The sequence below is a fragment of the Platalea leucorodia genome (assembly GCF_965183815.1).
Source record: "Platalea leucorodia genome assembly, chromosome: 4".
Classification (NCBI taxonomy): domain Eukaryota; kingdom Metazoa; phylum Chordata; class Aves; order Pelecaniformes; family Threskiornithidae; genus Platalea; species Platalea leucorodia.
Window position 1 is genome coordinate 19,768,043 of NC_138826.1, and position 21,190 is coordinate 19,789,232.

The following is a 21,190-nucleotide window of genomic DNA, read 5'->3' on the forward strand; positions in this document are numbered from 1 at the left end:
AGAATGAATTCCATGAGAACATTTTTCATCAGAAAAATTCCACCTCTCACTTCTCAGTCCTGACCACCAATTCAAACCTGGAAACAAGGATTCATACATCTTGTAGATATCAAAAATGATAGACTTATTGGAGATACTGCCTCTACCGCATGATGACACTCCAGCTAAAGCCTTCAGTGTTCTGGTCGTGATGACCCATTTTCTTTCTGCCCATGATGGAGCACTACCTCACAATTTCTCCGTATACTAATATCCCCTTTGTTTTGCAGGTGATAACCTCACTTTTCCCTCAAATTAGCTACTTGATTGCCATAATTACAATAAAATCAAAGCAAATACTCCCAACTTGTCCTAAATCTACAGTTAACTGAACAGCAGAGCTGATCTAATGGACCAGTTGTACCGAAAAAGTTAAGCGCCACTCTGGAGCTTGCTGATCCATCTATTAAGTCCATTTAACACGCTAGCCCAGTAGAAAACTTGGTTTTATTACTTTCTTGCTGGGTTAGTGAAACTCAATTTATTTAGTGGTTCAATGACTGCCAAGGCTCAGACAGCATAAGGGATAGTAGCAGCACTTCCCTTGTTCAACAGCAGTGCCTATAGATGTCTTCTGAAACCACACACTTAGTTCACGGTTTGCTGCTATTGTCTGAGACTTGAAGAAGGGCTTGTGTGCCCAACAGTTTGTGTGTTTTTCCCTATTGTATTAGTTGATGTAATAAGAGCTATTATACCTTGAGAAGCCAGGTGTTATAGAAAAGCTCCTCTGTTACAAGTTTGTCACTGGTTTCATCCAGCTTCACACTGAATTCACTGGAAAAGCTCCTCTGCAATTAATGGAAATTTTGAATTGTAGACTAATCCCATGTAAATTTACAGTCTAAATTTTCAGCAATGAATAACACAAAAGATACATAGCAATAGTAGATTTTAAACACTTGCCTGTATGAGGCACCGTTGTTGAGTACATCATTTCAAATAAATCCATTTGCATTCTGTGATCACTGTCCACACAAAACACTTGCAAATTTTGGTAAATACGTATTTGGGATGAAAGCATGAAAATTTACTTTATCTATGATATATCAAAAGAGTTAAGATGGAAAGCTGAAAAATATTGGTTTGATTAAGCAGCTCTTCAAAATCACTTTGTATGCAGGGAAATTCTACAGCCAGAATCAACCAAGAGTACTTAGTCAAAATATCATTTATATCATATAAAGGATCTTTTGTCTCTGCAGCTAGTACTGATGATTCTTCAAAAAAGTAAATAACAATTTTACAAAACCATGAAAGAAAGAAACATCTTTAACTTCATTCAATCCACACATTGGCTATTAAGAGCTGATCTTCCATCTGAAAAAAAGAACTGTGTTTTCATTATGAAATTAATCAAGAGCCTGATTTCTTACATATTCCATTCTTCTTCTTGAGGGAGGAAATAAATATAATTGCACTTGCTTTAATTAGTGGTGATGCTTCACTAAGAATCACTCAAGACTCTTCTCTCAAGATCAACTATTTTTTTGTGGTGGAGAGAATTTATCTGTCTGTCAGATCTGATCAGTTGTAACGAGCACTGAAATCTATCTTCAGAATATTTAATTTTTGGATTCAATTACTTTAATGTGCTTTGTTAGTACACAAAGATTTTAACAGGTGTAACACAATGCAGAAAGTCATCTGAAAAATTCTATCTAAGAAGCTTACGTAAACAGATAATCCCAGCACATTTTACATCCCAAAGAAAAGTGATAATTTCTCTTTCGGGGACTTTGAACACATACTGGAATAATCTAATAAACAGACTTTCCAATCCAAATTAAATTAATAAGGTGATAATATTTTACCAGTATCGTTAAAAAGAAGAACCAGAACTAGGAAGCACAATGCAAAGTCTTCTGCTATTGAAAGGAACTCCAGTGCTTTTTCTTTCTTCTACGTAGAGCTTCAGATTCAGGAAATTAATATCTTGTTATAGGTCATGTCATCCGTTTTACATTGTATTATTACGTCAGCAACTGCTAAGGAAACAGTGTTAAGTCTTGGAGACCTGCTTTTATGAATCAAGCCCTGCTATTGATCAAGGCCAGTAAGTGCTATCACTGTACTGACAAAGCTAAAATAGGAATTATGACCATACAAGTAATTTCAATCTGCAGGTACTTCCTTTCTGCATCACAAATTCACAGACTATGAAAAATGCAGCAATTAGGAGAATGCCAAGACTGGAAATTGAGACTGTTACCTAACAGTAACTTTTTCATGGGTTAGGATGCTCAGTGAAAGCTACAAAACGACTGGGGCAGAATACACACTATGGCCTATGTTCTTGTCTTATGTTAGGGTTTTTTTAAAAGCTCTTATTTACATGAATTATCCCCATTTTAAAATGACTGAACACAAAAATGAAATATCCATAGGCAGATGAAAACAAAAATTAATCCAAGTGTGTTCTCATACATCCACACTATCTGTATGAATAAATTTTAAAATACTTTGATTTCTTATATGATGGTAGAAACTCTTTTAAAAAATGTAAATGTTAATGCATATTAAAATGTTCCATTTTATAGTTCTGAAGAGAAATCTCGGATATTCTACTTCTGCAAATTAGTGTGCCAGCTGCAGCCACTGGGAAATATATGTTACTGTCTCAAAAAGGCATAAAATGATGTTGTATGATCTATATGATCTATATGATCATACAACTACTAGTTCACAGTTGTTGCAAACTAAGTTGGGTATTTTCTTGTTTTGTTTGGTAAAATGGAATTCATTAGTACTGACTGAAACTGCTACAGAACAATTATATTAGTCCTGAAAAAGTAAACCATGAACATTAATACTTCTAAAGACCACTGCCAAGAGAAATTAATGTAAGTGTACCAGGTAACACTACATTGAATATCCATATATTTCCTATACTCTGATACAGTGCAAATGTGAAATCACCCTTGTAATTACAAGGTGAAGATAAATTGCATCTCTGTCATCAAGTTATAACCACAGCATTTGGTTCCTCATGGAAGAAGTCAATTGTAGCAATTTCATCTGTCTATAATCAGTGTAAGCAGTCTCTAACTCCGCATCTCTGTGAAGGGAACCAGGATAGCTCAGGTACAAAAAGAACTGTGTGATTCCATGTCCACAACTGAAGAAACCTCTACTTGGGGTACCACAGGGTATTTTGACTACATAAGAAAATCACAATTTTTTTTTTAAGAAGGACCAGAAGATACTATGAAAATTACAACCAATCTGTCCCTTACAGAAGTTCATCACATTTGAGAATTCCCGTGAGATTTCTCCTGCTGATCTATGTTAAAACACAACTGAAGTCTTACTTTTCTTAGGGCTTAATTTTGCTCTTGGTAGCATTCATGGTCTCCCTCACTGGAGCTTCACATGCGTCACAAAAAAGTGAATTTAGATTTGTTATTCTCTTTCATTCGTACAGTTGTCTATTTGGAGTCATATTTTACTTATAGTGTTGGTCTTTGGACAAATGTTCTATTAAAACTGCGGAATTGTTTTGGTTTTTCTTTGCACTGGGATAGAAACACAGTCAAGATTCAGGCAAAAACATCTAAAATGAAAACTACTATTTATTACTTATTTCCATAGAGACAGGAAGCCAAATCAGCCAGGATACTGAAGTGCTGCAAATTTTACAAATACAGAATGAATGACAAAGTGTTCCCCAAGAGCTCATAGTACAAAAACTAAGCTGTAACAGGTGAACTAAAGAAGTGTGCAGGGTGGAGTTTGGAAGATAGGAATAATAAACTGGATGCAAGCAATTCTACGGCAACTACAAACTACAACCCTCCCTGCTGGTATCAGATTGTACTCACGGATTCAGCTGTCTGCTATCCATAAGCATAGAGCCATAGATTTTTTCTAAGGAAGCAGATAACTGCCAGAAAGTTGCCAGAAACAATGCATCTTTGTCAGAAAATAATTTTGTAATGCTGCCATCAATAATATGCATAGAATGAATCATACCCATGAATCAGGAAAAAAACCACAGCTTCACCATGTAGGTCCAAACACTATTTCTTGGATCATCTCCGTTAGTGATTTAGTGTGTAGGAAGGGTTCTTTTTTATAAGAATTTACTTCTAGTAGAAGTGGTATGACTACAAAGTGGTTTTCCTCCTTGTGGAAGAACCAATACTGAAGCTGTGCACAAGGGGTCACTAAAGGCACCCCATTTGCAGCGTGGATACCTGGTTCTTCAGCAGTCCTTGCTCAATGCCCATGTGGTACACTCTTTAAACCAACTAGTGCAAAGTCAACTGCCAGTGAAGATTCAACGTAGGAAAGCGGTTCTTGAACCAGAACAGACGACAGCAACTTGAAGCCTGGTGCCTCCCTCTTTGCGATGCATCAGTCAGTAATATAACAGTATCTTAAGGAAGTGAAGATCCTCCCAATAATTTTACTCTCATCTTTAAACCTCTTCTGAGACAGTAATCTTTTCCTAGCTAGGTCTTTTATGAAAACAGAATTATTATGGCAAATTAGCAGGCTATTTTTTTAATTTCAGCCAAACCTCAAAACACGTACAAAACAATGACAAAGGAAGAAAATTATTCCGTAACAGGAAAGAAATGACCAATGCACAGTAGCAAATGAACAGTTTGGCCAGATGTTAGGAAAACTGCTGAGACATGCATGAGTTCAACTATTAATAATGGGATAAATGGTTTCAGCTTTAGGTAACCAGTCAAAATTATTTGTTTCACATGTAAGAACTAATAGTGACAGCTGTTGAGACCACAGTGCTCAAGTCACACTATGTATCTTTCATTCCAGAAGTGTCCTACACTTGGCAGTGGACAAATTTTATTTTGTAAGCAATAATTAGGATAGAGACAGTAACACTGATATTTCCCACATGCACACATGCAGCTAGATATACACAGTCTTGTCATAGCATGGTGGAGCTCGCTGCCAGTGCTACACTTGCTCTGCTCATCATGGGCTTCAGTCTCAAAGTCTGTCAAGCTATTACTTTTCATGGTACTACATTTACTGCAAAAACATAAAGAGAAAAACACAATAATCAGGGAAATAAGCTTCACTGTAGGAAATATCTAAGGCACTATCCACCAACATTCAAGAACAGATTAGCTACAACTCTAATACACAAAGCGATACAAAGTGATACACCTTGGTATAGTATCAACTTTTTCTAACTATTTTCTTAATATTTTAAATAGTGAGACTAGTAATAGAAATTAAACTTCTTCCCAGACAACTGCAACAAATGTTTTTAACTGAGGATTTGGGGAGCAAACAACCCCCAGGCCAACGTGCACTTGAGGCCAAGTTTTCAATAGTTGAGGAAAGGATTCCCTTTATCAAGACCAGCAGCATGTCTTTCTACAGGAATAGTTCAAAACTTTGCTTGGGAATGCTGCATCTGTCTAGAAAGAGTCTTTAAAGCAAAAACTGCAAAAAGGAAAGAATCTGTTTGGTTTTGGTTTTTTTTTTCCGTTGGGATGTTAACCATTCATTTCCAGTTGAGACAGCTGAAAGGACGTATGAAGGTGCTGTTGGCACCAGTCTTTCAGAGCACAGAATCTGCAAAGCAGGTGGTAACTTGAGCTATTTTTTGAGCAAAGTACTATTCATTTCAAATAAACATTATAACTTCGTATCTTTTTTTTCTTTTTGACAAAAGGCAGTGTAAGATTTGATACATATTCATAAATTTATCATGCTAAGAACCAAGCCTATGTATCCCAACATAGCAAAAAACAAGATACAAAGTTCAGACCCTCCACTTCTATCTGCATAGCCCTCCGCTGTCCTCAAAGTTCTGCTGTGCATCCTACAGTAATCTGCTTATCAATCCTAAAAATGGAGCTGCACAGAAGCAACCTTAAACCAATCCATTTTATCTCACTTTATTTTGCACATTCTGCAGGCTTAAAAGTGAAACCTAGAATTTTTCACTTCTGCTTTGAAGCCCAGAGTACATATAGAGCGGGGGAAAGCGGCTGGAGCAGAGTGGTGAGTCCACTTTCAGTGTTACTTGCTCTACTGCTTTCAGCTGAGGTCTAGGCACATAGAATGCCGTACACACTGAATGTTTCTATCTTCTTTGTAAGGAAATTAAATAAAAAAGGATGAATGCTATTTGACTGATGATTTAAATGCACAAATAAAATAGTATTTCTTCCTGTTTGTTAACTTGACCACCCAATATACCTAACTTAAGAGAATCTCTATTACAAACTGTGTTCGCAGTCACATGCAGGCTTAACCTGGTTAACTTCAGAATCTTCAGGTAGTGAGGCGTTAAAAGCTGCACAACGAACCCTGAAATAATACCATTTTCCCACACTTAGCTGCTCCAGTCCTGTAATTAATGCTATAAAATTGTTTTTGAAGTGCCAGTGCACTCAGTTCTAGACAAACAAAAATGGTAACATGCCCTTTCTCCCCAACAGTAACAAATACCCAAACCAGCCCTTTCCATGACTGAGTTATTCCTCCATTCCTGTTTGGAGAATGACTAGAAGTACAAAACACGGCCAGTGAGATAAAGCATACCTGATTGCCAAAGGAGACAGAATGGTTTACCAGTAAGACATACAAAGATCTTCATGTACTTTTATACTGTAAAACCAAGTGCTTGTATGTGCAAAAGTACTACCTCCCTGCTGTAAACAGTGACTTAATTTCTTGACAGTGGCAGGTATGCTGAGAAGAAAAGAGGAATTAATCTTGTAAAATTCAGAGTTCTGCCTCTGAACAGGGAGAGATAGACATGTCAAGAAAACGTGAAGGATGGAAATTCCACTTTCGAAGCAAGTCAGAGTTGAAAGAAAAACTATATATAGGACCCAGCCTCAATGCCATTTAAAACAGCAACAGGCAAGAGGATCAGGAACAGAAGTCTATCTAGGTACAACTCTAACGTGTTTATTAAATAAACTGGCTTAATTTGTTTTCCAAATACATATTTATATATTTTTACTCTAACAGAGACTAACTATTTTTGCTTAACAAAACTAAGCAAAAGAAAGCCCAGATTAAAAGCATCCAGGATCTGTCTCTGGCTTCAGGGTATGGACATAGCGCAACACCATTGAGGGGGGCTTTGTTTAAATTTTATTTTAAATTAATACACTTTGAATAACACAATTACTTAAATTTTACCATTAACATCCCCCTTTTGAGAATTTGGCTAAAATAAAGGGTAGCAAGTTGACACAGAAAGAGGTTACCATTCAACCACTGAGCCAGAAAAACTGCAATTGAGTGTTGCAAAACTTTCACAGTTCACAGACTCGCCCCAGGAAACCTGGTGGGTTTCTGAGCACTGTCTATACTAACTACATCCCATTGCGTACCAGAAACTGACACTACCCTTTCACTAGCTACAGGAACAACTATGCTCCCTCACAGTTGTGTGTGTGTGTGTGTGTATGAGAGATGATTCACTTGCTTTTATTCCATGGAACTGATGATTCATTCAATCGTCTCCAGATCATGTTAACATACTAAATATGCACATAAAGGAAGCAAAATTCAAGTTGTTAAACTTTGTTATGCTCAAATGTTTATTTTTTTTTTGAGAGAGAGAGAAAAGAAGAAATCAGAGGTGCGGAGAGGAAGGAGAACAGGTTACGCTTCTGCTCAAAGGCAAGGTTTGGGAAACACACCCAACCCACGTGTAAAACGAGCTGCCGTATTTCACCGGCGGGCTGCGAGGCTCGCTCCCCGCCGCGCCCGGGCCGCCCGCGCCGGGCCGGGGCTGCTCCCTCGGCTCCGGTACCCGGGGCGGGGAAGGCGCGGCGGACCGGTGTGTGTGTGCGCGTGTCCCCGCCCGCCGCACAGAGGACTTGTGCCTCTCCTCCTCCGGTGACATCTTATATAATAAGCCGAGCTAATCACGACGGAAGCGAGCCAAACTGCCACGGAGCATTAGCCAGGGATAATTACCCGCAGGAACAGATGCTGTGGACCAGAACCTACTCCTCGCTAACTAGCCGCCCAGGCGCCTTGCTAGAAAAATCCTCGCAGGGGTGGCAGCGGCTCCCGCAGCAGCCAGACGCCGAGCGCTCGTCACCCAGCCGCGCGGCGCGGCGCGCCGTCCCCCTCAGGAAGCTGCACGCATCGCCAACGGCAGCAGCCGCTCCCGAGCGCATTCCGCCGTCCCCGCCGGCAGCCAGCACCGCCGCCCTGCCCGCGCCGCGGCCGCCTCCCCCCTCAGCGGCAAATTTGAGGAGAAAGTTACTCGGCGGCCCCTGCCCCTCGCGGCCCCGCCGCCCGCCGCCGCCGCAGCGCAGTTCAAGAGCAATGTCACGTTCAACAACTTGTTATGACACATGATCCCCCCCCCGCACGCACCCACACCCCGCCGCCGCCGCCGCCTGCCTGCCCGGCGGCCCCCGCCCGCCCCTGCCGCCGGCCGGCTCGGCGGGCCCCTTACCTTCCCCCCGGAGAGGCCACGGGCACCCGCGGGCGTGTGCGGGAGTGGGGTGCGTGTGGCAGCGCGGGCGGCGCCGGCTGGGCGGGCGGGCGGGCGGGCGGGGGGAGGGGAGGGCGGTTGAGGCGGTTGGGCGGCGGGAGCGCGCGCCTCGCCGGAGTTGTTGGCGGGCGGCGGGGGAGGCTGCGGGGCGGCGCGGGGAGCGGGCGGGAGCGGCGCGGAGGGGAGAGCGGGGGGCGGAGGAGTTCCCCGGGGCTTGTTTACGCATTGCCGCCCCGCTCGGTGCACGCACTTCACTCTCTGATTGGACACAAACTGGGGCACAGCCTGGCTCGGGCGCTGCCGGCCCGGCCGCGCAGGGGGCTCCGGCGCCGCTCGGCCGCCGCCGGAGCCCCCGCTGCGCTGCGCCGCGGCGGGGCACGGGGCGCGCCGCCGCCCGCCCGCCGCCCCGCGGGCTCTGCCAGCGCCCGCCGCCGCCAACCGCCCTCCCTCAGACGCTGCCCGGCCGCCGCCTCCGCGCATGCTCGGCGCGCTGGCGGCGGCCCGGGAGGCGCATGCGCCCCCGCCGTTGCGCATGCCCGTTGAGGCGGCGAGGCTGGCGTCCAGCCGCTGCCCGTTCTCCGGAGGCCGGTGGCGGGGAGGCTGTGGGAGCGGGGGGCCGGGCTCGTTTCGGGGAGCTCGGCTCAGCGGCGCCGCACCAGCGTCGCCCGCTCCTCTCTGGCGGGGGGAGGACGCGACCGAGCGGGGACCGGCGGAGTTGCCCGCCGTGGCGGCCGCGGCTCCGCTCCCCTGCAGGCGTTACGTAACCGGTGGTTGGTGCCGCGGGCCGCCGCCTCTGTGCCCGTCCGTAGGAGGGAGGCGGCGTTAGTGCCGCCGCTTCTGCCAGCGGTACCGGGTGGGAAGGGAGGGCCTCGCCCCGGGGGTGCTCTCCTCGTTGTTGACGTGGCTGCCTTTCCCTGCCGGGGAGATGGATTTGCTCTCCGGCTGCTGCCCGAGGAGCGGCCCCCGCCATGTAGCGGGAGCGGCCCGGGAGCAGCGCTGCCCCGTTCCCGCCCGTCCCCGGCAGGTGCCTCCCCGTCCTGGAGGTTCAGTTCGTGACAAGAGCACAACGTTACCAGTCAGTGAGGAAAGGGACCCGTTCTTCTCATGCTCTTAGCGCATCGGAATCAGGAAAACTTCAAAGTTTGGGTGGTACGCAGGCACAGCGTATCAGGTGCGGAGCGTGCATCTTCCGGCAGCGAGGGTTACTGTTCTGTCAACAACTGCTGCACCGAAATACCGTGTAATTCCTGTTCATGTAGGCTAAAGGCCATTGCAGCAATGGGTTTTTTCTCCTTAGTTTATTTCTGCTGTGCTGATTGTGACTCATATCTGATCCTTGGTAATTTCCGGTGGAAGAAACAATTTTAACCAAGGAATTAATGAGAACATAACACGATTGTATGACATTACTCATGTATTCATTAATTCTAATTAAGCAACTCCTCACCGTTCCTTTTGCTCCCATCCCACTGTCAACAATGGCAATAAATGTAATATCAAAATATACGCCACGAGAGCTCTTTGCAACAGGAATCCCCAATTTGCACTCTCAGTATGCACCACAGGAATTTCCCTGACTAATTTTTAGATGAGTAAGCTGCTCAATCAAGTTTTCCTGAGGTTTAATAGTAAAGCACTCAACTTCTTCATGCTGGTAACAGAATCAATATTCCCTGTAACCTGCTTCATATTGCCTCTTGCATGAATTTTGGGATAAGGCCCCTTGCTAGAACCGTTACCCTGCAAGCCAGTAGAGCAGCTGGCCAGCAGTCAGGACTGCTGATGCTAACTTGCAGCTGAGCATTCACCTGCAAGTTAGCACCTTTCACAAGTTCAACTTTTTTCGTTGATAGAAAGCAGGAGGGTGGTTTTAAAAGGTTCACTTTAATCTATTGATGATGCTTTCTAAGTAGCATTGCATTAAAAAACAAAACAAAACATCTAGGGAAGAGTTCTCTTCTGCCTACTTACTTACATGTTTTTCCCTTTTAGCCACTTCAAGCCTCCCTGGGAGTACTTTCCAGGATATCTGAGTTTGAGATGCTTTAGCATCATCTGACCAGGTCGCAGCATCACATTTATTTAGACATCAATGTGCACTGTCAGTAAGTGGATATTCTGAGGCTTTGCTGGTCAGACTAGTGTTCATCTTGACTGTCAGGTCAGCTGTTGGTTATAATTGGGTTTGTGATAATCAGGCAGATTTGTGATATCAGAGCAGTGCATCCAGCTCCTTTGAGTTTATAGTCAATTGGGGTCACACAATGCACAGAATATTTTTAGAGATTAAAAAAAACTTCACTGAAAATAAACTGGCTCTCTATACTTTAAGCTACTGCATCAGGCTCACTGAAAAACTCAGAGATCTCTGAATTGTTTTACCTGGGTCATATCCTTAAAGGTTTTGGGGGGGTTGGTTTGGGGGGCTGGGGGACGGGGTTAGTGAGTAAAACTGACTCTAAGCTTTCATTTGCAGAAAATAGAGAAATTCTGGATCATGAAAGAACAGTTCCAGAGAGAGACAATAGTTCTCACTGGCGTCTTTGTTTATCTGAAAAAAGGGCAGAAAAAGAACAAATTCCTTCCTGTACATGAAGGTGTCTGAGCACTCAGTGATTTTACTGGAAGACAAATCCTGCATTAAAACTCCTGAGAGCTCCCCTGTTTCTGGGAGGCATGATAGTACCAAATTGTAACAGCTAGAGAGGGGACTGTCAGTGAGGAACAACTGATGCCTGCACTGGAGTCACAGAAGAAACCACATGAGAAGGTAAAGATATTCAAGGTATTGTTACAAATAGAAAACGTAGCTACCAATGATGGTCTAGATGTGGCAGGACAGAGCTCAGAGTAGATTAACTTTCTTTACTGGGACAGCAAGGCAGGCATACAATAAAAACCGATGCAAAACACGATTCAGTATTAAGACTGTTATCTCACCAAATGTTGTCTGTCTACCTAAATGACGGGTTTCCCCTTTCAAGGTTTTCTTCACAGCCAAGAGGGCCACAGATTTAATTGTAAGTACATATATATAATATATAATTGTAAATTTAGATAAAAGCTTATCTTCGCACATGTTTGTTTGGCTCCTAGGAGACACCAAATAGCAAGAGACTAATAATCAAAGCGGAAGAGTTGGCACCACTCTCTCTATGTGTTGCAATGTAAGACATAAAGGTCTAAATCCATTAAGTGGCTGTGAAAACCTCAACTACAGATCACAGTTTTATTTTATACCTTAGATGATACTGAATTGTTAGTGTAAATAGCTTTTACAGCTTCACAGTAGACTTTGCATACAGCAGAAAAGGGTTTGTCTGGTTCAAGACTCAGTTTTCTAATTATATTTCTTTCACTTCCTCTGCTGATCTTATTTCTAGTAGAGTGAGGAGCCTTAAACTACTCCCTGGGGCTCTCTTCTTGATCCCAAGCTTTTTAACATGTAGGTGTTTCCTCAGGATGATAGCTTTTATAAGCTCTCAGTTAATAGTGATGAGAGCAACAGCCACATCTGGATCTCCTGATGATGCATCTTTGGAGAACTGTCATGAATGTGGTTCTCAACTGTAAAATATGTGGTTGGGAAATATTTTTTAAAACTAAAAATAAGCAAAATCAAAGTGTTTAACTTGGTTCTCAGCAGTTGCTACATTTAGCGTTGTAAGTTAACTTACAAGTCATTAGCAGATTCTGCCTGTCAAATAAGCCCACGTGATTTCCACTGAAGGACAAGCCATAACCTTTGGGTATACATTTATCTTTCAGATCCCTGGCTCTCAGTTTCTGACTTAATATACGTAAGTCCCAGCAGGTGTCCTCCCTACCTCCACAGGAATATTGGCAGGGTACATTTTTCCGTTTCCAAAGCTTACATAGGAATTGCAATTCATGGCTTTAAAATATCTAGCATTAATTATGCACCTTTCTTATGAGCTAGGACATCTTGCCAGAGCGAGCGATGAATCCCTCTCTCCCTTTCATCCAGAATTTGACTACTAAGCTATCTTGTTTAGCAGAGTACTAGGGCAGTCCATGACGACTTCCATTTGAAAAGAGAGCATCACCACTCCTAACTCCCTTTTTAGAACCATTATGATATTTTAAATACACCCCGATTTTGCATTTCAGGGATTTCAGTTTCATTTGTTGTATATGTTACTGTGTCATATGCAATAGGCTCTCCAAGCAAGGTTATCAGTTGTTTACTGGTCAGCTATAGGCATCCTTGGGTTTTAGTTTTACTGAGCATAGCTTAGTTGTACTCTGATTCCAGAGGATCTCATAGCAACAGTGAGAATAAATTGTGAATTCTGCTTTTTGGTGGATATTTTCAACTTGAACATTGTTTTAGTTCTATTATATAAATACTGAAACACACTGTGGTAGGTTGACCCTGGCTGGATGTCAGGTGCCCACCAAAGCCGCTCTATCACTCCCCCTCCTCAGCTGGACAGGGGAGAGAAAACATAATGAAAGGCTCGTGGGTCGAGATAAGGACAGGGAGAGATCATTCACCAACTACTATCACAGGCAAAACACACCATTCTTGGGGAAATTAGTTTAATTTATTACCAATCAGATCAGAGTAAGGTAATGAGAAAATAAAAAGTAAATCTTAAAACACCTTCCCCCCACCCCTCCCTTCTTCCCAGGCTTAACTTCACTCCCAATTTCTCTACCTCCTCCCCACAAGTGGTGCAGGGGGACAGGGAATGGGGGTTGCGGTCAGTTCATCACATGCTGTCTGGGCCGCTCTGCTCCTTCCTCCTCAGGGAGAGGACTCCTCACACTCTGCCCCTGCTCCAGCGTGGGGTCTCTCCCACAGGAGACAGTCCTCCATGAACTGCTCCAACGTGAGTCCTTCCCACAGGCTGCAGTTCTTCATGAACTGCTCCGGCGTGGGTCCCTTCCACGGGGTACAGTCCTTCAGGAACAGACTGCTCCAGTGTGGGTCCCCCAAGGGGGTCACAAGTCCTGCCAGCAAACCTGCTCCAGTGTGGGCTCCTCTCTCCACAGGTCCTGCCAGGACCCTGCTCCAGCCTGGGCTTCCCACGGGGTCACAGCCTCCTTCAGGCATCCACCTGCTCTGGTGTGGGGTCCTCCACGGGCTGCAGGTGGATCTCTGCTCTGCTGTGGAGCTCCATGGGCTGCAGGGGCACAGCCTGCCTCACCATGGGCTTCACCAGGGGCTGCAGGGGAATCTCTGCTCCGGTGCCTGGAGCACCTCCTCCCCCTCCTTCTTCACTGACCTTGGTGTCTGCAGAGTTGTTTCTCTCATATATTCTCAATCCCCTCTCTGGCTGCAGTTGCACAGGTTTTGCTTCTCCCCCCCCCCCCCCCCCCCTTCTTAAATATGTTATCACAAAGGTGCTACCACCACCACTGATGGACTTGGCCTTGGCCAGCAGTGGGTCCATCTTGGAGCCAGGTGGCATTGGCTCTATCAGACAGAGGCGAAGTTTCTAGCAGCTTCTCACAGAAGCCACCCCACTGCTACCAAAACCTTGCCACGCAAACCCAGTACACACAGTAACATATGAATTACACGGCAGAAAGCAAGAGCTCCCTTGCCTTTGGACTGGACTGAGACAGTTTTCACTCAGTTGTAGAGGGGAAGGAAGAGGTGTAAAACACCTGCCCAGCCTGGCTTCAGCTCCAGCAGGAGAAGGAGTTGCCAGATGATCTCTCTGTCTTCTGTCAGCTGGAATAGCTGCCTAATTACAAAGCCAGTACAGAGCCTACCACAAGAAAATGTAAGAGTTTACTTTCTCCTCAGGACAAAGCTGTTGAGATCAGTATTAAACATGCTGTTTATATCATTTATTGGTGCATTGTAAATATGTAAATAAATGACAAACATCTAAGTACCAGCCAGCATCTGGTACTAAAGACAAACCTCTTCAGTGTTGGAGCAGATCATAAGCACAGCTACAGCAACATCGGGGCTAGACCCTCAACTGGGCGTTCAGCACTCCTGCAAAGGCAGCAGTCTCTCCACGGACCTGCTCTAGCACTTCGAGGCAACTCAATCTCCTCTCCAGTCACACTGTTCCAGAAACTTTCTCTACTTCCTTCCATTTCACTACTATTTTTTTTTAACTAAACCACACTCTGTACCTTAGTATTATTGTGAAGCATTTCAGTTTTAATGTCAGAGAAAGGTGTTTCCCAGCAGTAGTTCGAATTTCATCATTTTATGCAATATGAACTAAGGTATAATTACATTATATAAGAGACTATTACAACATGTCATTTTGTAGGCGAGATAAAAGACCTGTGAGTGACTATGGGCAATCTCCCTCTAAAATGGAGAAGGGTATAGACAGGTTGTCTCCTAGTAATGAGCTGTATAGTTTCACACTGGGGAGTTCTGCTCATAGAGAATTGCAAGAGTAGATTTTAATAGACTAAACTATTAACATTCTGTACGAGTGGGTTGGCAGGACAGGATTGATACCTGTGCTCAATAATCACAGCAGCTGTTTCTGAGGAAGTCTCCGTTCCATCAGTGAGGAGACAATCACTTATCAAGAGATTCAGAGCATAATTACTGAATGGAGTCAATCCTTTATCAGCCCAGAGACCACGCTAGACAGTCACTTTTATGCTGCTGAATGGAATAAGTGAAGTAAAGGAGGATGGCAGAGCAGAGTCTCCAGGAACTATTTCTCTTCATTTACAGATGGGGACATAACTGATCTCCTGCACTTCCCTTCTGTAGCCTGTGGTGTGCAAAACAGTTCACAAGTGAACTGAGAGAAGTAGCTGCTCAGGAGGAGGAGGTGAAGCTAGATACATAAATTTGGATCATGTGCATGCCCTACCATGTAAACATTTTTGGATTATCCTAAAGAGAAATATTTCCTGCATTGAGTCTCTATTTTCTTTTGATGATGTTGATTTGAGCCAATGTTGAAGTGAAAGAAAGTAAGGGAGTAGACTTTTTTTTTTTTTTTCAGATCCCTAGAATTCAGTTTAAATTTCTAGAGTTTCTACTAAAACACCTGCAGTGGGTCTTGCTGGCAATATGAACAATAAGATAAATTACAACCAATCAAGTTCATGTAATACACCAATTTCTAAATTAGAACTCAAAGTCCTTAAGGTCACAAGTGTTTCATCTGGTATGTTTTGTCATGGTCCTCACTGGGTATCTGAACATGTTAGTACTAAAAGGGCAAATATATTTTTAAGTTTGATTTGTATGTCAGCTAGAATGTAGGAATAAAGATTTTTAAAAGGCAGAGAGAAAAAAAAGTCTGCTTACACAGTATTTATTTTCAGTCTAGCCTGTGGACCTTGTTGGAAACAAGCAAGTTGTAAGGGATTTGTATATTTAGTATGGAGCAGCTGAGATCTCCATGTAGATAACTAGTGCTGTGGATACTGGAGATTTTCTTTATGATGGGATGCAGCAGTACAAGGAGAAAAGGAATAAGAAAGACTTGTATGGCAGATCCATCCCACAGTTCAGAGATCTTCCTTGAATTTCTTTAAAAAGAAGCAGCCTGTAAGAACTATTCCCACAGGATAGAGCACAGATGGATTGAAAAGTTCCTGTACGAGAAAGAGCTTTTCTAATTGTTAAGGCTCAACCTGGTGAATACTTAGGATGATACAGCACACAATATTGTATAAAAAAAAAAATCTATTTTTTAGGACATACTGAAGCGCACAGTATCAAACTACATTTTTTTCTGCCCCATAGCAGGAGCATATTTTATACATTTTTTTTATCCCCTCTGCATGTGCCTGAAGGCACCATCACTTGGAACACAGTAACAGTCCTTATAAACTTCCTCTCAGACAGCAGGGATCCAGCAGTTTTTAATCCTGAATGATTTTTAAAACTATTATAAAACCATATGTGAGCAGTCCAAACAGTTACTATTGAGAGCTTAAATTATTATTAGGCAATATATATATATTTTGAAAATGAGTCAGTGAAAGATTTACTTATCAGACAGTAGTGTACTAGTATATCTTCTTGGCAAACATAGAAAAGATTTTCAACCAAGAGATAAAGAAGGAGAATTTGACAGACTCCTTACACTTCTAATCAGAATGGTTACCAGGATATTTTGGTTTATCAAATGCATAAAAATTCTCCTACTATGTGAAAATTTTCACTCATTAAAACATGAAGAGTCTATAGCTGCAAATCCATGCAGAAAAAAATACAGTGCTTTCGTAATTTGATTTGTCGTATTCAAACCATATGCATAGTTCCGTAATGGTATATTGAGCATTATTTATTTTTATCTCATTTTATTTAATGATGTGCGTGATCTCTTTATTTTTTAGTTCTCCTGTTTACAGATGAGTTTATAGCAAACTGAAAGTGTTTAAGTCACATGTCCAATTGTAATTTCTCCTGACTTCATTCTGCTTAGGCAGAGCTGCCTCCATCTTGGCAGCTGGGCTACAGCTTCATGGTAGGATATGAAAGTTATCACAGGTGGCTTTTATTTGTTCAAGGCAGACATGTCAACACCTTGGACTACTATATTGAATACTCCACAGAAAACCTTAAATATCCTGTCCTTTCAATTAATTTTCAACTTTGCATATGAAAAGCTGGCGTAAGTATGGCTGCTAGGAAACATGGGGACACCCTGACATTCCTCAAAAAACTGCATACAGGCAATTGCCTGTAAGGTAGTCAAAGAGAGACCACAGAATTACAGGAACACTCTGTCAGATTAATGAAAAGTTTCTTGGCAGAGGAGTGTGCCTGAGACACCCATCTCTCACCTCTGGATAATTAGTCTGTAAAGACTAGGGGAGGGAGGCCACACAAAAGTACTTCTCTCATCACATACCCCCTTCCTGCTGTTTTTAAATATGAATTACTTTCTTTGTAAGCCAACACGGTTTTTTTTGAGCAGCAGGACTGTAGCCGCCTGTTCCCTACCCATTTTTGTCCTATAGACTAATACTGCCCCTTTTCCTGGTGCTCCCAGATGCCTGTTTCCCCTCCCAGCCACAGCACACAAAGCATCACCCACTGCCCTTCTGCATCCCTTACAGCTCTCCTCCTTGGAGCTAAGCACATGACTGGGACTAGCTGCCATTAATTGAGGTGGGATTAATCTGGGTTGTTCTTCTCTGACCGGTTGCTGGTTTCCATGAAGCTTCCAGGAGCTTTGTTCTCAAAGTCTCTCTGTCTGTCAAATATAGCTGGAACTTGTCAATAAATGCCATCATCATTATGAAAGGGAAGCCAGCAGATGGACAAACTCTGGCACCGTAGGTCTTATTTCCTTCAAACACCCAGATGAACTCCGCTTAGATCTAGCCTTCAGAAGTTCTCTCTTAATACTAACCAAATGCTTTGCTATAATGCTGGTTAAAAGCTCAAATTATGTTTTCAGTAACCTTACGATAAACATATTTTTTTAATTGAAATTCAAAGTCTTGAGGAAGAGCTTTAAGCAACCAAATTTACAGACATCCTTAGTGACAAATCAATGGAAGCAAGTGGACATCTAAACTTAACGTTGAATCTATTTTCACACAGCCGAAAGTGTAAATAGGAAGAATCTACAAGATGAATTGGTGAAACTGAAAAACTTTACACCCCCCAATTTCATGTAATGGAAATTTCAAGATCTCATCTAAATTCCTGCCAAATTCAGGATCCATATGCACTGCTGTGGAGTTCATTTGAATTTTGAATTTAAGGTGTTACTTCTTCACTGGTGTATAGCATGTTTGATAAAGACAGATTCATAGTTGGAGAGATGAAATGAGAAAGAGCAGCAGAGAGTGAGGAAACAAAGACTGGAAAAAGAAGAGCAGTAGAGAGAAAGACGATGCATGTCAGGTACCTGTATAATTTAAGTTCTCAGCTGCACTGGCAGCTCCTCTACCCATCAGAAAGCTAGCTGCAGGTACAGTGTCAGAGGCAGGCTTTTTCATGCTGTTAGGGGATTTCATTCACAAACTCTGGAAGGGGAAGTCAAGAAAATCAATGCCACTTTTTCTGGTTGCCCACAAGATCATGTGAATGAAATCTGCCAATGATGCTAAACAGCTCGCCAGGCTGGATGACAGTAATTACTGCAATTTCTTCCTTCCTCCCTCTGTGTTTAGTTTATATTTTCTCTGCTACATTCTGTCCAGCCCCACGTAACCTTAATTACTGATAGAAGTCACTAATTTTAAACATATTAAGTGCGTTATAGAGAATCACATAGACTAACCAGAGGGAAAGAGAAGCCTTCATAATTGCTTAGATATAGACATTGGTGGAAGAGTAAAAAATATGGATGCACAAACTATCTGGTGAACTGCACAGTGAGAAGCAGGTAGGTTCTGTCTGCCTAGGGCGATATCCTCATTTACAGTCTTATACCCCTATTGCGATGCTCTAATTCAACCAGGCATTTTGTAAAGGCAAGGAGAAAGAGCCCAGTGTTAAGTATAAAACCAAGTTTTGAGAAGGCTTTCTTCCTTTAAAACACTATGTTATGTCTATGTATTTTCCTAACATAGAAGGGAAGCTATCAAATACCTTCGAAACCTATTAAAAAAGCCCTCATATATTAAAGGTGAGAAAAGAAATAACTTGTTCCTGACTGATTTTATTTTCTACTTGGAACCAAATAATTTTCATAATCCTGTTGTTGCCACCACACAAAATAAGCTGGTGAGACCTGGTTTAGTATCTGACATACAGGTAAAGCTTCATCAACTCTATGTATAGGCAGAACTACTCACAATAAAAATCAGAATTTTTAAACAAATATCCAAAGATAGACTTTTGAATGTTGATATTTTAAGATTTGATTTTACAGATGGAGGTGAGCAAATTTAATTTTGCTGTGAGTGCAGAACTTTGGACTTCAGGTTTCAAATCTCAGATCTCCCTAACTGGACTCTCATTCAAAATGAAAATCTTGTATGATACAACAAAATTTTAGTTTCTATTTGAGATGAATTCTTTCAATTGGCAAGTACCAGGCTCAAAAATGAGTCACAGTATCTAGTGAAATAAATAATGAAATAGGATGTCTGTCTAAATGAGAGCATACCATGACCAGTAGTAGTATTTAGTGAAATCTGACTGCTTATCGTTTGATGTTTCAATATCTCCACAAAGCCTCAGAAACCTGAGCAAGGCTGGCCTGAGGCCCCTCTCTCATTTTTTTCATTTGGAACAGGGGTTCTTAAGCCATTAGATGGAGCCCCTCTTCTTCTCTCTGCCTGGATGAGCCCCTCAGTGATGTCCAGACACCTCCAACATGGCCCCTGCTGCACCACGCCAAGGGACTAGGGGAACCTGGAGGACTTTGAATGCAAAATACATCTTCTTTCTTATAACAAAGAAGTACTGATCTTCTATTTGTTATCATTTTGACTCAGGAGGCTGTTTGGACTGCAAAGCCACCTAAGAGTGACAAGTGAAGCTAGGTGTGTCCTTGCTGTGGTATCATAGCTGCCTCACTCAGCAAGGTGAAGAAAGAGGCACGCTGATGTGACAGGATACACTTACACTGGCATTAGCTATGCTAAGCCTGTCTGGTAGATAGAAGACTTCTGTCTCCAGAACAGATTTTAGGCACATTTCATCAGCCCAAGTTTAATCCCTCCTGACAGCAAGCCTACTTTAATGCCATCTTTCTTTTTGGAAAATTTCACCTATTTTTCCTCAACAGCTTTTATCACAGAGTTCCTAGGTAAGTATACCTAGGGGTGTGAAGGGTGCTGGATTGTTAGCAAGAGAGGTCAGATTCCTTTATACAACAGATTTAATGTAAGTCCCACATGATATTCAACTAAAGGAGTGGCTTCACGACTAATGTGATTAGGTGATGCAGTTCATATATGCTTTATGCTTAGCCAGGCTCTTGAGGCCGATAGTAACTCCTGGTAGCACTGATGATTTGTCTTCTGAGAACATCCATCCACTATCAAACTTTTCTCAGTTGCAAGAGAGAGACCAAATGAGGACTTCTTTTTTCCTATTAGCAATATAGTCCACGTAGCTAACAGCTTCGAGTTGGGTTTTTTTGTTGTTTTTGTTTGTTTTAAATGGCTTATATAATAGCTCTGACAATTTCAGTAAGCTCTGGCATCTTGCTTCCTTCTCCACAATCCCCAAATAAGCATCACTGCAGCACACACTGCTGGTAGCCCACACCTCTCCTTTTCAATCCCTGCAGCAGCTCCTGATTTGTTCATCTTTACTCTCTGCAGGGAAGGTACCTTAGCTGCCTTGCATTCATTCTTCATTCGGCAAAATGTGGAACAAATGTTCAGTGACAGCCTGTTGCACACCAGTTTAATAGTGCGTAAAACAAAAAGGCTACTGATAGCAGCTTTTGGAAATTCAGCATTTTGTATTTAAAGCTATTCAGCTTTACAGTAATGTGATGGTTCATTCTGCAGTTAGATTTCCAGAGATGTGTGGCTTTATGTAAAGCAGAATTACTGTATTTTTAAGACACTTTTGGATTTCCAGTAGAGTCCTTTGTAAACTCCTAAGAAAGAAGTTTATTCCAGATGTTGCAACAGGAGGGGTTAATAATGCAAATATCCCACTAACCTCAACAGAGTACTTCATGCTCCATGTTCTCCAAGAAGCCACTAAAAGATTTTTGAAGATGCAAAAAACCACAGCAATTTAAATCAATAATAATAATATATTTCTCTGGTGGATATGTATTTCTACCTAATGGAAAAATCTTA

The 21,190-nt window shown here is 42.5% G+C and overlaps 1 protein-coding gene across 4 annotated transcripts in view; it reads right to left on the reverse strand.

Moving 5' to 3' along the window:
• The window catches only part of PCGF5 (polycomb group ring finger 5), a 74,852-nt gene extending 66,312 nt beyond the window's left edge, over positions 1 to 8,540 (reverse strand). For 3 of the 4 annotated variants that reach the window (XM_082310007.1, XM_082310002.1, XM_082310004.1), the window contains exon 1: positions 8,456 to 8,540. The gene's annotated coding sequence lies outside the window, so the exon portion shown is untranslated. The remainder of the gene's footprint in view (positions 1 to 8,455) is intronic. The other variant, XM_082310005.1, reaches the window with a different exon arrangement.
• Positions 8,541 to 21,190: the final 12,650 nt, after the last annotated feature.